Here is a 13,227-nt window from a genome sequence, read left to right as displayed (position 1 = left end):
ATATATATATATATATATATATATATATATATACACATATGTACCACATATATTTTTTTCTGTGAAGGTAATATATCACTTATTTTTTCTCTTTAAATTCCAGAGACCAAATATCATCCATAATTATTCAAATATTATCAATGTAGAGTGCTTATTAAAGCATCAAGCATGTTATCTCCACCAAAAAATTGTGAATTAGATTCAAGATCATTTTTAATTTTTATTGGTATGAACCCAAACACTGTTTTTATATGTATGCCAAACCTGAGCTATGGAGACCAGATTATATACCAGTAGGCTGAGTGGGCCAAACCCCCCTAGACAGAAATCTTACAGGTTTCAGAAATAAGTATACTGAAATAAGCTTTTTAACTAGGGCAAAATCAGAGTTCAAAAACAGTTCAGTTAATATTTGATTATCAAGTTAAGATAGGTTGAAAAAAACAAAACTTTAGGCTTAAAATCGACTGTTTCCTTATGTGAGATGCATTTGAGAATTAAATATGTTAAATTTTTCATTTAGCAGATTCCTCCCCAGACTTTTAAAACCACTGCCAATAAATATTTACATATTCTCTCCCCTCCCCAAAGCATTCCCCCAGGTACACATGAAGACCACGCATTTGGAGACGCTGTTGCTTCAGATTAAACAGGCTCTTCTTCCAAGAGCAGCTCATAGGATTCTGCCCCAGCCAGAGCAGGGTTTGTGGCCTGTGGATAATTTCGCTGCCTCTGGTTGACGGATCAGGGCTGGGAATCTCATTATGGATGCCTTGGGACTCTTGTTATGGAAGTCTTGCCCCTCCTTCCAAGCCAGCCTTCCAGAAGAGGCCAGGATTGCATCATCTGTGCTGGGCCCCAGCCCACCTTGCCTGAGACCCACTCACCTAAAGTGTTTCCAGAGACTTCCAACAGCCCAACTGTCATTTGCACCTCTGTTCCAGATGGGGAAAACTTGTGTGGCAGAAATTTTTCTTGTGCTTGTGATCCATGCCAGCCATCAGGTCTAGGAGTTTTTGGGAGAAGGAAATGTCACTCTTAGGAACAAAATAATCTTATCTACAAGGACAGAAAGTGGAGGCACTTTGTAAACCTGGGACCCAGGGCTTCCTCACCTGACCAGCTCGTACTTGCATACAAACACCCAAACACTCTAATACCTCTTGGCAGTTGATAAATCTATTTTAATCTCAGCTCAGAGTTTCATTCTCTGGAATATCTGAGTTCACAGATTATCCAATGGGTCTCTTTTATTTTTTAATATTAAAAAAACTTCACAATTAAGTCAAGGTCACTGTAGGAAAAAAAAAAAAACAACCCTGGAGAATATATAAACCAAAGTTTAAAATATGTATACATCAAAGAAGTTACTAATCAGGTTTGCTGGACTCAATCAGCAAGGAAAAGAGGTTAAGCTTTGAAAATGCCAAACCTGCTTCTTTCCTTTTCTCCTTTGGGGGACTTAAGTACAAGGGCTGGGGTACTGTGGCCAAAAAGGTGTCACTATTGTCTAGGGCCAACCAGAGCACACTACCCCTTCTGAAGGGCCACTGTTGACTCTGTACCCCCAAACCCCTCCGTGATCCCAGGGGATAGTCTTGATGAGGCTATGGGCTGGGACCTGGGGAAAGGTTTTCCCATCTCCAGCTTGAACTGCTGTCTGCTCCACTCTGCAATCTGTGGCCTTCCCTTATTGCCTGTCCCAAGTAGAAGGAGCAAACAAACTGTCCTCTGCTGGGGTGGAGGGAGATTACAGCTGCCTCCAGCTGCCTGTGGGTCTCTGCCTCCTCCTGTCCCACCCAAGCTGCACCGGATGCTGTCATGAGTCGTCTGTGGAGGCACCAGGGGAGCACCCATCCTTAGTCGCAGAGCATCGTTGAGGAGCTGGAATGCCAGTTCTATGAACCTTTGGGGAGCTCCCCAGGAAGGTGTGCTCTTATTCCACTGGTGAATGTCCTTTCACTCCTGTCCTGTGGGCACTGGCTAGATCCTATATGAGAAATGCAGCATGACATGGTTCCATCTGGAATTGCCCTCCCAGGAAAATCTGCCTCTTCTGATTTGCCCTGGCTTCCCACAACATGGCCCATTTGGCTTGTCTGTGGGTCTTATGCATCAGGATTTGCCAAGGGGAGCACCAGCCCCAGGGCTTGGCACAGGCTCTGAGAACCTCGTGAGGCAGGGCAGCAGGTACTGGTGGATCAGGCTTCCTCTCCTGGAAGGGCATGCACTAGGACTTGCCTGGCCTGCGGTTTGCCCCCACAGACCTCATTACTCTACTCAGAGGCCTTTTTCAGAGCTACTGACTGCCCTTGGAAGCCCACTCTAATGGTATAATGACATTGTAATTATGATTTAAGCAACACCTACCGGAAAGAGGAAAGGTGCATACATTACTGTTCACCCTTCAACTGCCTAGCTCCATTTTGTCCAACAAGAGGCCTAGAGACCGTCTGAGGTCACATGTGTATATTTTATGTTAAAACTAATCCTGACCCTTGTGTGGCCCACTCCTGGTTATGGTCAGCCAGGTCTGTTCAGCCAATGGCGGACGAGGAGAGTCAGATAACCATAGATAGGAGTTGGTGTGCACCCCTGAGCTAATAAATGTGGCCCCTCTCCATGGTGGATTGGGTCCCAGTCCTTACCTCACCCTCCTAATGACTCAGAGCTTCCCCACCAGGAAGGGAATGCACCTGGGGTTGGAGGTATTTCCCAGGCAGGTCCTGAGGGGCCTGGGTGGTTTCATAGGGCCTGGTGGCACATGGGCCAGGGCTGAGGCTCAGGGTGCAGCGGCTGCGAGGAGAGGTATAGACAAGCGGCAGACTTGAGGGGCGGGCAGGACATCTTTGGGGCCACACTGTGGCAACCAGAGAGGTGGCCTGCTAGCGTGCCCAATGAGCACATAATGAAGCCCTGCTGCCTGGGCCCCCTTTGTTCCCAAGAAACCATTTAAAAAACTCTTTCCTCAGCCCCCGTGCTAGGTGTGCGAGGTGAGCAGGGACAATGGCTGCAGTGGCAGTGGCAGAGCAGAGTACCTTGTTTAGAGAGGCCTTTCTGTGGCCCAGCCTTGCAGGCTCTGGGCGCCATGAGGGCCGAGGGCTGGGGCACAGCAGGCCAGTGCACAGTGTCCTTAGGATCCAAAGGACCAAGAGTAGAACAACATCAACAGCAACAATGTCTCCATTGAGGTGAAGGGGCAAGGCGCTAGGACCTCGGGGGTCCTTGGTTGATGGCAGAAGGGACTTCTCAGTCCCCCACGTGGCACAAGAGAAAGGAGCGTTGCAGACAACCTGCCTGCACTTTCCTGAAAGCCACGGTGGCACATTCCTGGCGTTTGCAATTATTGGGAAATGAGAGGACCTTTTTTCTTTCCACGCTACCCTCCCCTCCTCCCTCCGTTTTTCTTCCAGGCATGGAATTATCTACTTTAGCAGTTCAAAAGACATTCCATTCCCATGACAGAAGCCAGGCCGTGATGTTGGCACACACGGAAGACTCTTTTCTTACAGGGAGATTCAGGCAATAAATCATAATAAGTGCAAAATTTAAATAGCATTTCTTTAACTTTTAATGGCCTACCTTGCTTACTTTCCAAGTGCCATTAACAGCTATTTCTTCCTGTTTCCCAGCAAGGACCCATCTCACTAACAACCGTGAGTTTTATTCCTTTAATATATCCCCAAAGAAAATAGGTTGAGGGGATTCGTTCTGAACTCGCTCTCAGCTCTAAAATTCCTTATCTATTACTGAACAAAGGCTGACAGAAGATTTTAAAATAGATTGGGAAAAAAAATGATCACCATGGCCAATATCTATCCTATCCTATCTTCTCTTATTTCATGCTTTTCTCTCCTTTGGCAAGCCACCTACATCTGTTCCAGAAGCAATCACACATATACATAGATCCGTTGACTCACAAGGCAGTGTACGCTAGAGAACGTGGAAGTAGTTAACCAAACACACCCCATAATGTACTATCCAATGGGAGACACCGAACTGCTCAAGAAGGAACCATCAGAGGATATTTCCCCTAGAGAACAGATCATTTGAAGTTTGCACCCATCTATAAATAAGGGGGTCCCACACTTCTATTCCTAAAAGTGTTGTAATTTACCGCTGGGCTGGAGGGTGAAAGACTATCTCTCTAGCAAGGGTCATTGTCAGTCTCTTAAAACATGACTCTGATAAAAATCACATTGTGCAGGTATTTATCACAGTTCACTGGGCTTGATGGGTGTGAGAGTATTTAAAGTCTGCCCTGGAGAGGCGTCTAGGGAGATGGTGATTGGGGGGGCTTCTGCAGGAAGCACGGTGGAAGGGACAATGGGTCAATTACCAGCAGAGCCTGCGGTCTCCCTTGGAGAGGTTAAGGAGGAGAGCATGCAGCCTTTGAGCTACCGTGTCATCTGTCCTGGGGCTTAATCAAGTTATCATATCACCGCCAGTGTCCCCCGGCCTCTATCCATGGATTTGAATGAAGAGAAAAATTTGCAGACAAATTTCTAGCAGCAGGAAGTTGGTGCTCTCCTGTGAGGCTGGATGAAAAGCACCTGTAACCTTGTCGGCCCCCATCCAGCTCCTGCTGGGAGCCGCTTCAGGCAGCAGCCTGCTGGCTTCAGAGCTGGCTTGTCAGGGGAAGCTGGGCTGAGGGATGCTATTATGTGTTTCAAGAGAATGGCCCGGAACGGGCTCAGCTGTGGCCAGAACAGCACAATGCGGCCAGCTATCCATGATAGGGTAGGTGGACATTGTCCCCTTCCTTTTGATATTGGCCTGGAGTTATTTAAGTTAAAATGGGGCTGGCATGAAACAATCTTCTTGGTGGCATGTCTCTATCTATAGGGAGAGTGAGAGGCAAGGAGGTCTCCAGCCTCCCATCAAAACCAGATCTCTGTTCCTCTTTCAGCTGCCGTTTCCTCCTTTATGAAGTTCAGGTGCCTTGTGATTTTTATCTAACCTGCAGAGAGGGAATTTGATGATTTTGATGTCATATTGATCATTGGTTCAGGGTCATGAGACACATCTTGTAGACCTAGCTTTGTGACTTGGGGAAGTGGCTTAGCTATTTTGTGTCTTCGTTAATTAATTTGTAAGATGGATAATGACCCAGACTGTTCCTTTCTTCTCAGGTTATGAATCGGGGGAATTGCAGACTGATCAGTAACTGAAAAGCCTTAAAACCACATTCCTGATGCCTCTAAAATCCTTCCAGCAGGCACATACTTTTTGATTCAACGTCACAAAGATGGGTAAGAGAAAGGAGAGTTATTAATTAGCATTAATATTTGAGCATTCCATCCTGAGAATAAGTTAATCACTGAATGTGAATTTCATAGTCATTAGCAGGAAAAGCCAGAGGCTTTTTTAACACTCTGTGGGACTTGTCGATCGGTCAAAATCAGCTTTTCTGAAGTTCCCAGGAAGTTGGACTTTTTGGCATTTCCATGAAAGGCTCAGAGCCTACATAAAAATCCAGGTGGAGACCTGGTTAAGAAATCTCTCCCTCTCCCACCCCCGACTCCCTCCTGCCCTTCAGACTGTTGTTTCTGTTCTTCAACTACAACGTGGCAATACCTATGGGCTTTCAGTCTAGTTGTAAGCTCCAGCCCTTTCTCCAGCTGTAAAATGGGGTACCCTTTCTCTGCCTCCTTACCTCATGGGAACAAGGTAGAGTGGACTGGTCAATGGTGGGGAAAGTGCTTTGTGAAGTGTAAGCGCTGGGTAGGTAACACACACTCACTAAGGAGCATATCACCCATCTCACTGGGGTGAGAGTGAACACCGTGAGTCTTGCAGGCCTGACACCATGAGCCCAATGTCGCGGGTGATCTGGCTCAAAGGAGGATTCTTCTTGCCAAGTTATGCCCTGGTCACTGGTTTGGATAGAACAGACATAGGAGGTATGATGCTTTTCTGAGGGGGTGGCCCTGAGGGCATGGACAGGACAGGGACATTGATGCCCAAACACAGAAATAATCACACAAGAAAACAGCTAAAATATGGAGTGAATGATTGCTCTCCTTTATTTTGCATTGGTTTGCCCCAAGCCCCTGCCCCAACCAACAGCCACTACTTTCCTGAATATGGCATGAAGCGCTGCCCAGCGATTTTGCCTGGGCCATGCCTCTTGTCTTCTCTGCTTATTGAATTTTCCTAGTCGTCAGGGTCCTATGCAGTGTTCCCTCCTGTACGAGGTAGCTGTCTTCAAGTCCTAAGGCACTCTTTACTGGCCCCTGTGAACCTCTGTTCTGTCCTTTGCCCCATCACAGTCGGGTTGGTGTCAGCTTCTACTGTGGGTCCTTTCTCTCCTGCTCACACTGGGAGCTTCTCAAGGGCAGCAAGTGAGTGCTTCTGGCGTCCCAGCCTGAGGGTGGCTGCTGGAGAAGACTGTAGTTTATGTGTTCTGATGTTGGATTTAGTTTTGCCACTCTTAACATGTCTGTGCTGTGAAGGGATTGTGGGATGGGAAGAGAAGATAAAATCTTATCTTTTCATGTTTATTTATTTAAACCAAACCCATTTTTGGTTTTGCCTTTCATATCCTAGCTGATAAGAAAATTTGCATAACCGCTTTCATGTAAATGGGAATTTCAATGTAAGTGTGATTGTAGGGATTGTCTGTAGAGAAACAGCACCAATAGATGTGTGTGCATGCATGAACATGTGTGTGTATGGAAGCATGTTTACTTGTTTATTATAGGAATTAGGTCAGCAATTATAAAGCTAAGAAGTCCCACAATCTGCCATGCGCAAGGTGGAGACCCAGGAAAATCAGTGGTGGAATTTAGTCTAAGCCCAAAGACCTGAGAGCTGGAGGTGGGGTGGGGGTCTGATGGTTGATGGTATTAGTTCTGATTTGAGGACCCCCAAACTAGGAGTACTGATGAGGACAGGAGAAAATAATGAACATCTCAGCTCAAGAAAAGAGAGGATTTATCCCTTCTATTTTTTCCGCTCTCTTTGGGCTTCAACAGATTGGTTGAGGACATCCTTTTCCCATTCTGTTGATTCAAATGCTAATCACTTCCAAAACACCCTCAGAGAGCACCAAGAAATATTTTACTAGCCATCTAGGCATGCCTCCGCCCAATAAAGGTGACATACAAAACTAATCATCACTGTAATTATGACTCCTTTTCAAATTTTAGTCATGCCTCACTAAAGTCTTCTTTTTGCTGTCTTTTAAGAAATTTCAGGAAATCCTTGCAGAATTAGTTCCTGGCCAAGCAGACAGGAAGGCAGCCCTGGTCAGGGACCCAGTCTCACAAAATATCTCTTGTGCACCAATCTCCACTGGTTCACTTCCATAGGAAGGTACAAATTTCACCTTATGGCAAGGACCCAGTGTCAAAGTTTCTGTTTCCCAATTCCATATTTTTCATATTTGATCAGGGAACTCATTGGTCAGGGAGACCATTTCCTTCTGTGATTCTTAGTCTAGATCCCTGAACTCCCAGGCACTCATGAAGGTGGTAAACAAGTCAAATGTGGTGCTGCACAACTTCTTGGGAGGCTGAGGCCAGCCTCAGCAACTTAGAAAGATCCTGTCTCAAAATTAAAAATAAATACGTCTGTGGATCTAGCTCAATGGCAGAAGTCTTGCCTAATGTGCATGAGGCCTGGATTCAAACCCACCAAACCAAATAACCAAACCAATCAAACAAACAACAACAACAAAAAAAGAGAACTAAATATAAATATAGATAAACAAAGCTTTTTGAACTTTTTTAATGTTTCAGAAAGCCTGAGATAAGGATGCTGGATCTACGAACATGTGAAATTTCTAGGCATTTCCTTTTCTCTTTTTCTTTTTGGTTCAATTCACTATGGTAGTACTGAATAATTCAGGATAATAATAATAATTTAAAAAAAACCCCAAGACATACCTGTACTTAAGTTTTTAGATCAAAGGTTTTTTTAATTGAGGTATCATTTACACAATAAAATTTATACATTTTAAAGATGCAATTTACTGTTTTTGCAAGCATATACGATTATGTGATAGAGCATTTCCATCATTCCCAAAAGTCTTCTCATGCCTCATTGCTGTCAACGTGATCCCCAGACCCCTGGCTTCAGGCACCTGCTAATGCTGTCATGGTGGTTTTGTCTTTTCTAGAGTTTAACTGAAAGCTGACTTTTGTATCTGACTGCTTTCACTTCCTATACTGTTTGTGAGACTCGGCCATGTTGTTGCATTTATCAGCGTTTTGAGTAGGATTTCATAGGATAACTACAATTTGCCCACTCACCAGCTGATGGACATTTGAGTTGTTTCCAGATTTTGGTTCTTACGAATATGTGGGTATGAAAAATGTCACGACAAACTTTCACATAAAAGTCTTTAGGTGGACATATGTTTTTGTTCTCTTGGGTTAAGTATCTAGGAGTGGAACTGCTGGGCTGTATGATGGATTCATGATTAATTTTATTAAACACTGTCAAATGCTTTTCCAAAATGGCTGCACCATTTTTACACGCCTACCAGCAGTGTGAGAGGACATTTGTTCTTCATACTTGCTAATACTTGGTGTTGAATGCTTTTTTTTTTTTTTTTTTTTAATTATCCTAGTGGGTATATAGTGGTATCTAATTATGGTTTAAATTTATATTTCCCTCATGACTAGTCATGTCCACACTGGCTATTTATATATCTTTGGGAAGTGTCTATGTTTACCCATTTTTTTATTGCATTGTTTTTCTTCTTATTTGTTTATTGAAAGAAGTCAAGCCTTTCCTAAGACATATATTTTCAAATATTTTCTCCTAATTTGTGGCTTGTCTTTTCAACTTTTTCGGTACTGGGGTTTGAACTGAGGGGCACTCGACCTCTGATCCACATCCCAGCCCCATTTTGTATTTTATTTAGAGACAGGGTCTCACTGAGTTGCTTAATACTCACTTTTTGCTGAGGCTGGCTTTGAACTTGTGATCCTCCTGCCTCAGCCTCCCAAACTGCTGGGATTACAGGCATGTGCTACCTTGCCTAGGCCCATAATTCCTGTTGTTGGTGTTCAGGTAATTTTGACAAAATAACCTCATAGAGATTTTTGGCTAGAGATTATTTTCTTAGAAATTTTATCGTTTTAGCTCTCACATTGAGATCCATGATTCATTTAGATCATTTTGTACGTGATATAAGGTTTAAAATTCAATATTTTGTGCTGTGGCTGTGGCTCAATGGTAGAGCATTTGCCTAGCATGTGTGAGGCACTGGGTTCGATCCTCAGCACCACATAAAAATTAATAAAATAAAGGTATTGTGTGTTTATTTACAACTAAGAAAAATATTTATTTATTTATTTTTTATATATGACAGCTGAATGCATTACAATTCTTATTACACATACAGAGCACAATTTTTCATATCTCTGGTTGTATACATAGTATATTCACACCAATTTGTGTCTTCATACATGTACTTTGGATAATAATGATCATCACATTCTGCCATCATTTATAAACCCAGGCCCCCTCCCTTTTCCTCCAACCCCTCTGCATTATCTAGAGTTTGTCTTTTTCTTCCATTCTCCCTTTCTCTATCCCACTGTGAATCAGCCTCCTTATATCAAAGAAAACATGTAGCATTTGGTATTTGGGATTGACTAACTTCACTTAGCATTATCTTCTCTAACTCCATCCATTTACCTGCAAATGCCATGATTTTATTCTCTTTCATTGCTGTGTAATATTTCATTGTGTATTTATGCCACATTTTTAAATCCATTCATCTATTGAAGGGCATCTATCTAGGTTGGTTTCACAGTTTAGCTATTGTGAATTGTGCTGCTCTAAACATTGATATGGCTGTGATCCTATAGTGTGTTGTTTTTAAGTCCTTTGGGTATAGACCAAGGAGAGGGATAGCGGGGTCAAATGGTGGTTCCATTCCCAATTTTCCAAGAAATTTCCCTATTGCTTTCCATATTGGCTGCACCAATTTGCAGTCCCACCAGCAATATATGAGTGTGCCTTTTTCCCTACATCCTCGCCAACACTTATTGTTGTTTGTCTTCATAATAGCTGCCATTCTGACTGGAGTGAGATGAAATCTTAAAGTGGTTTTGATTTGCATTTCTCTAATTGCTAGTGACGATGAATTTTTTTCATATATTTGTTGATTGATAACTGTCTGTTCAGGTCCTTGGTCCATTTATTGATTGGATTATTTATTTATTTTGGTGCTTAGCTTTTTGAGTTCTTTATATACCCTAGAGATTAGTGCTCTATCTGATGTGGGAGGGGTAAAATTTTGCTCCCAAGATGTAGGCTCTTTATATACTTCACAGCTTGTTTCTTTTGCTGAGAAGAAGCTTTTTAGTTTGAGTCCATCCCATTTATTGATTCTTGATTCATTTTGATCATTTTGTACATGATGTAAGGTTTAAGATTCAATATTTTGGGCTGTGGCTCAGTGGTAGAGCATTTGCCTAGCATGTGTGAGGCACTGGGTTCAATCCACAGCACCACATAAAAATTAATAAAATAAAGGTATTGTGCATTCATCTGTAACTACAAAAAATATTTTTTAAAAAAGATTCAATATTTTGAGCTGGGTACAGTGATACACACCTGCTATCCCAGCAGCTCAGTGAAGCAGGAGGATTATAAGTTCAAGGGCAGCCTGGGCAACTTAGACCTAGCCTTAAAATAGACATAAACAAGACTGAGGATGTAACTCAGGGTACAGCACATGCCTAAACCCCTGAGTTCTATACCTAGTACAGCAAAAAACAAAACAACCAACAACAAAAGCAATTCAGTATTTCTTTTCTTTTCTTTTGGTACTGGAGATTGAACTCAGTGGTGCTTAACCACATCCCCAGCCCTTTTTATATTTTACTTAGAGACAGGGTCTCATCTAGTTGCTTAGGGCCTTGTTTAGTTGCTGAGGCTGGCTTTGAGCTCGCCATCCTCCTGCCTCAGCCTCCTGAGCTGCTGGGATTACAAGTGTGTGCCACAGTGCTTAGTACAATTCAGTATTTCTACCCCATAGATACCCATTGCATTTATTGAAAAGACCAGCCATTCCCCATTGAATTACCTTGATGCTTTTGTTAAAAAAAAAAAAAAAAAAGTCAAGTGATTAAATTTGTGCAAGTTATTCTTGGACTTTCTATTCTGTCCTATTAATCTATATGTCTATAATTTTGCCAGAGCCATGGAGCCTTGATTACTGTGGTTTTTATAGTAAGTCCTGAAATTAAGTAATGCAAGTCATTCAAATCTGTTTATATTTAAATATTAATTTGGGCTATTTTAGATTCTTTACTTTTGCATATAATTTTAGAATCAACTTACAAATTTCTCTAAAACAACTTTCTACATATATATTTTTTAAATATTTATTTTTTTAGTTTTAAGTGGACACAATATCTTTATTTTACATATACGTAGTGCTAAGGATTGAACTCAGTGCCTCAAGCATGCTAGACGAGCACGCTACCACTGAGTGGCCATCCCAGCCCCTGTCCTTCTATATTTTTGATCAGGATTGTATTAAATCTAAAGATCAACTTGGAGAAATGAACATTTTAACAGTATTGACACTTCAAGTCTCCAAACATATGTCTCCATTATTATTTAGGTTTTCTTTAATTTACCTTAAAATTATAATTTTCAGCATATAGGTCTGGCATATTTTTCTTTAAATTCATTCATCAGTATTTTTAATATTATTCGTTTAAATTTATTTCCCATTTGATCCTTGCTTGTACATAGAAATACAACTGATTTTAATTAAGCTTTATATTTTTAAACAATTACAGGTTTGCAGGAAGTTATAAATGTAGTTATTAAGACCCATGAAACCTTCACTTGGTTTCTCTCACTGAGCCACATCCCCAGACTTATTTTTTGTTTTATTTAGAGACAGGGTCTCACTGAATTGCTTAGTGCCTTACTTTTGCTGAGACTGGCTTTGAACTCATGATCTTCCTGTTTCAGCCTCCTGAGCCACTGGGATTACAGGCATGTACCACTGTTCCTGGCTCCGATGGTTATATTTGACATGGTCATAGTATAATATTAACTGGGCATTTGACATTAATACACTGTGTGTGTTTGTGGTTCTGTAATTTTATCATATGTGTATATTCTTGTAGCTATCACCACGATTCAAGATGCAAATTATTCTGTCACCACAAAGGTCTCCATTGTGCCATTTATTTACAGTCACACTCCTCATTCTCTCTCCAGCTATCCCTAACCTCTGTCAATCACTATCCTGTTTTTAGTTACCATACAATGTGTTCCCTTGGGCTTCCCTCACCCGACTCAACAAAATGCCTTTGAGATCAATTCAAACTGCTGTGTGTATCTATAATCTATTCCTTTGTATTGCTGAGCTCAGTACTCCAGAAACCTGTGGTATGAAACCATTTGTTTAACCACTCAACTATTGAAAGACATTGGATATTATAAATAAAGTGGCTAAGAACAATCATGTATAGACTTTTGGGTTGGCATACGTTTTCATTTCTAAGGTATAAAGACCAAGGAACATAATCATTATGAGGTACATTTGTTTATTTAGTTTTTAAAGAAACTGCAGCAATAGTTTCTTAAAAATGGTTGGAAGCAGTTTCTGAGATTCATTTTCTCTGTATCCTGGTCATTATTTGGTATTGTGACCATTTTTTATTTTAGCTGTTTTAATAGATGTGTAATGATATCTCATTGTGATCTTACGTTGGATTTTTCTAATGGTTAGTGATGTTCAAAATCTGTTAGTATGCTTATTTGCCATTTGTATATCCTCTTCAGTAAAAATCTCTTTATGTGTTCTTCCCCTTTCCAAATCGAATAGTTTTTTACTGTTGAGTTTTAAGGATTCTTTATATATTCTAGACATGAATTATTTATCAGATATGTTGTTTGTGAATATTTTCTCCCAGTCTATAATTTTTCTTTTTATCCCCTTAAGAGAATTCTTTTCAGAGAAAAAGTTTAATTTTGACAAAATTCAATTTATTAACTTTTTCTTTTACTGTATCTTTTCCTTTGGCCTTAAAACTCTTCACCAAGCTCTAAATCCTGAAGATTTTTCTTTATATTATCTTCTAATCGGTTTATATTTTACATTTAAATCTGTGATCCATTTTGAATTATTCTTTGTAAAAGATATGCTTTAGGTTGAGGGTTTTCTTTTTTCTTTCTTTATTTTTATTGATTTTGGGGTTTGAACCAGGGCCTCATGTGTGCTAGGCAAACACAGTACCACTG

At 41.2% G+C, this 13,227-nt stretch overlaps 1 long non-coding RNA gene across 1 annotated transcript in view; it reads left to right on the top strand.

Annotated features, from left to right (window-relative positions):
- LOC114093360 (uncharacterized) overlaps window positions 1-13,227 on the top strand; it is a 117,821-nt gene that overhangs the window by 21,350 nt on the left and 83,244 nt on the right. The window contains exon 2 of the long non-coding RNA XR_011708427.1: window positions 5,133-5,252. This is a non-coding gene — a long non-coding RNA (uncharacterized lncRNA). The remainder of the gene's footprint in view (window positions 1-5,132; window positions 5,253-13,227) is intronic.

The sequence above is a fragment of the Marmota flaviventris genome, chromosome 8, assembly GCF_047511675.1.
Source record: "Marmota flaviventris isolate mMarFla1 chromosome 8, mMarFla1.hap1, whole genome shotgun sequence".
Classification (NCBI taxonomy): domain Eukaryota; kingdom Metazoa; phylum Chordata; class Mammalia; order Rodentia; family Sciuridae; genus Marmota; species Marmota flaviventris.
Note: the sequence above shows the minus strand (reverse complement) of the source record. Positions and strands in the feature narration are given on the sequence as shown.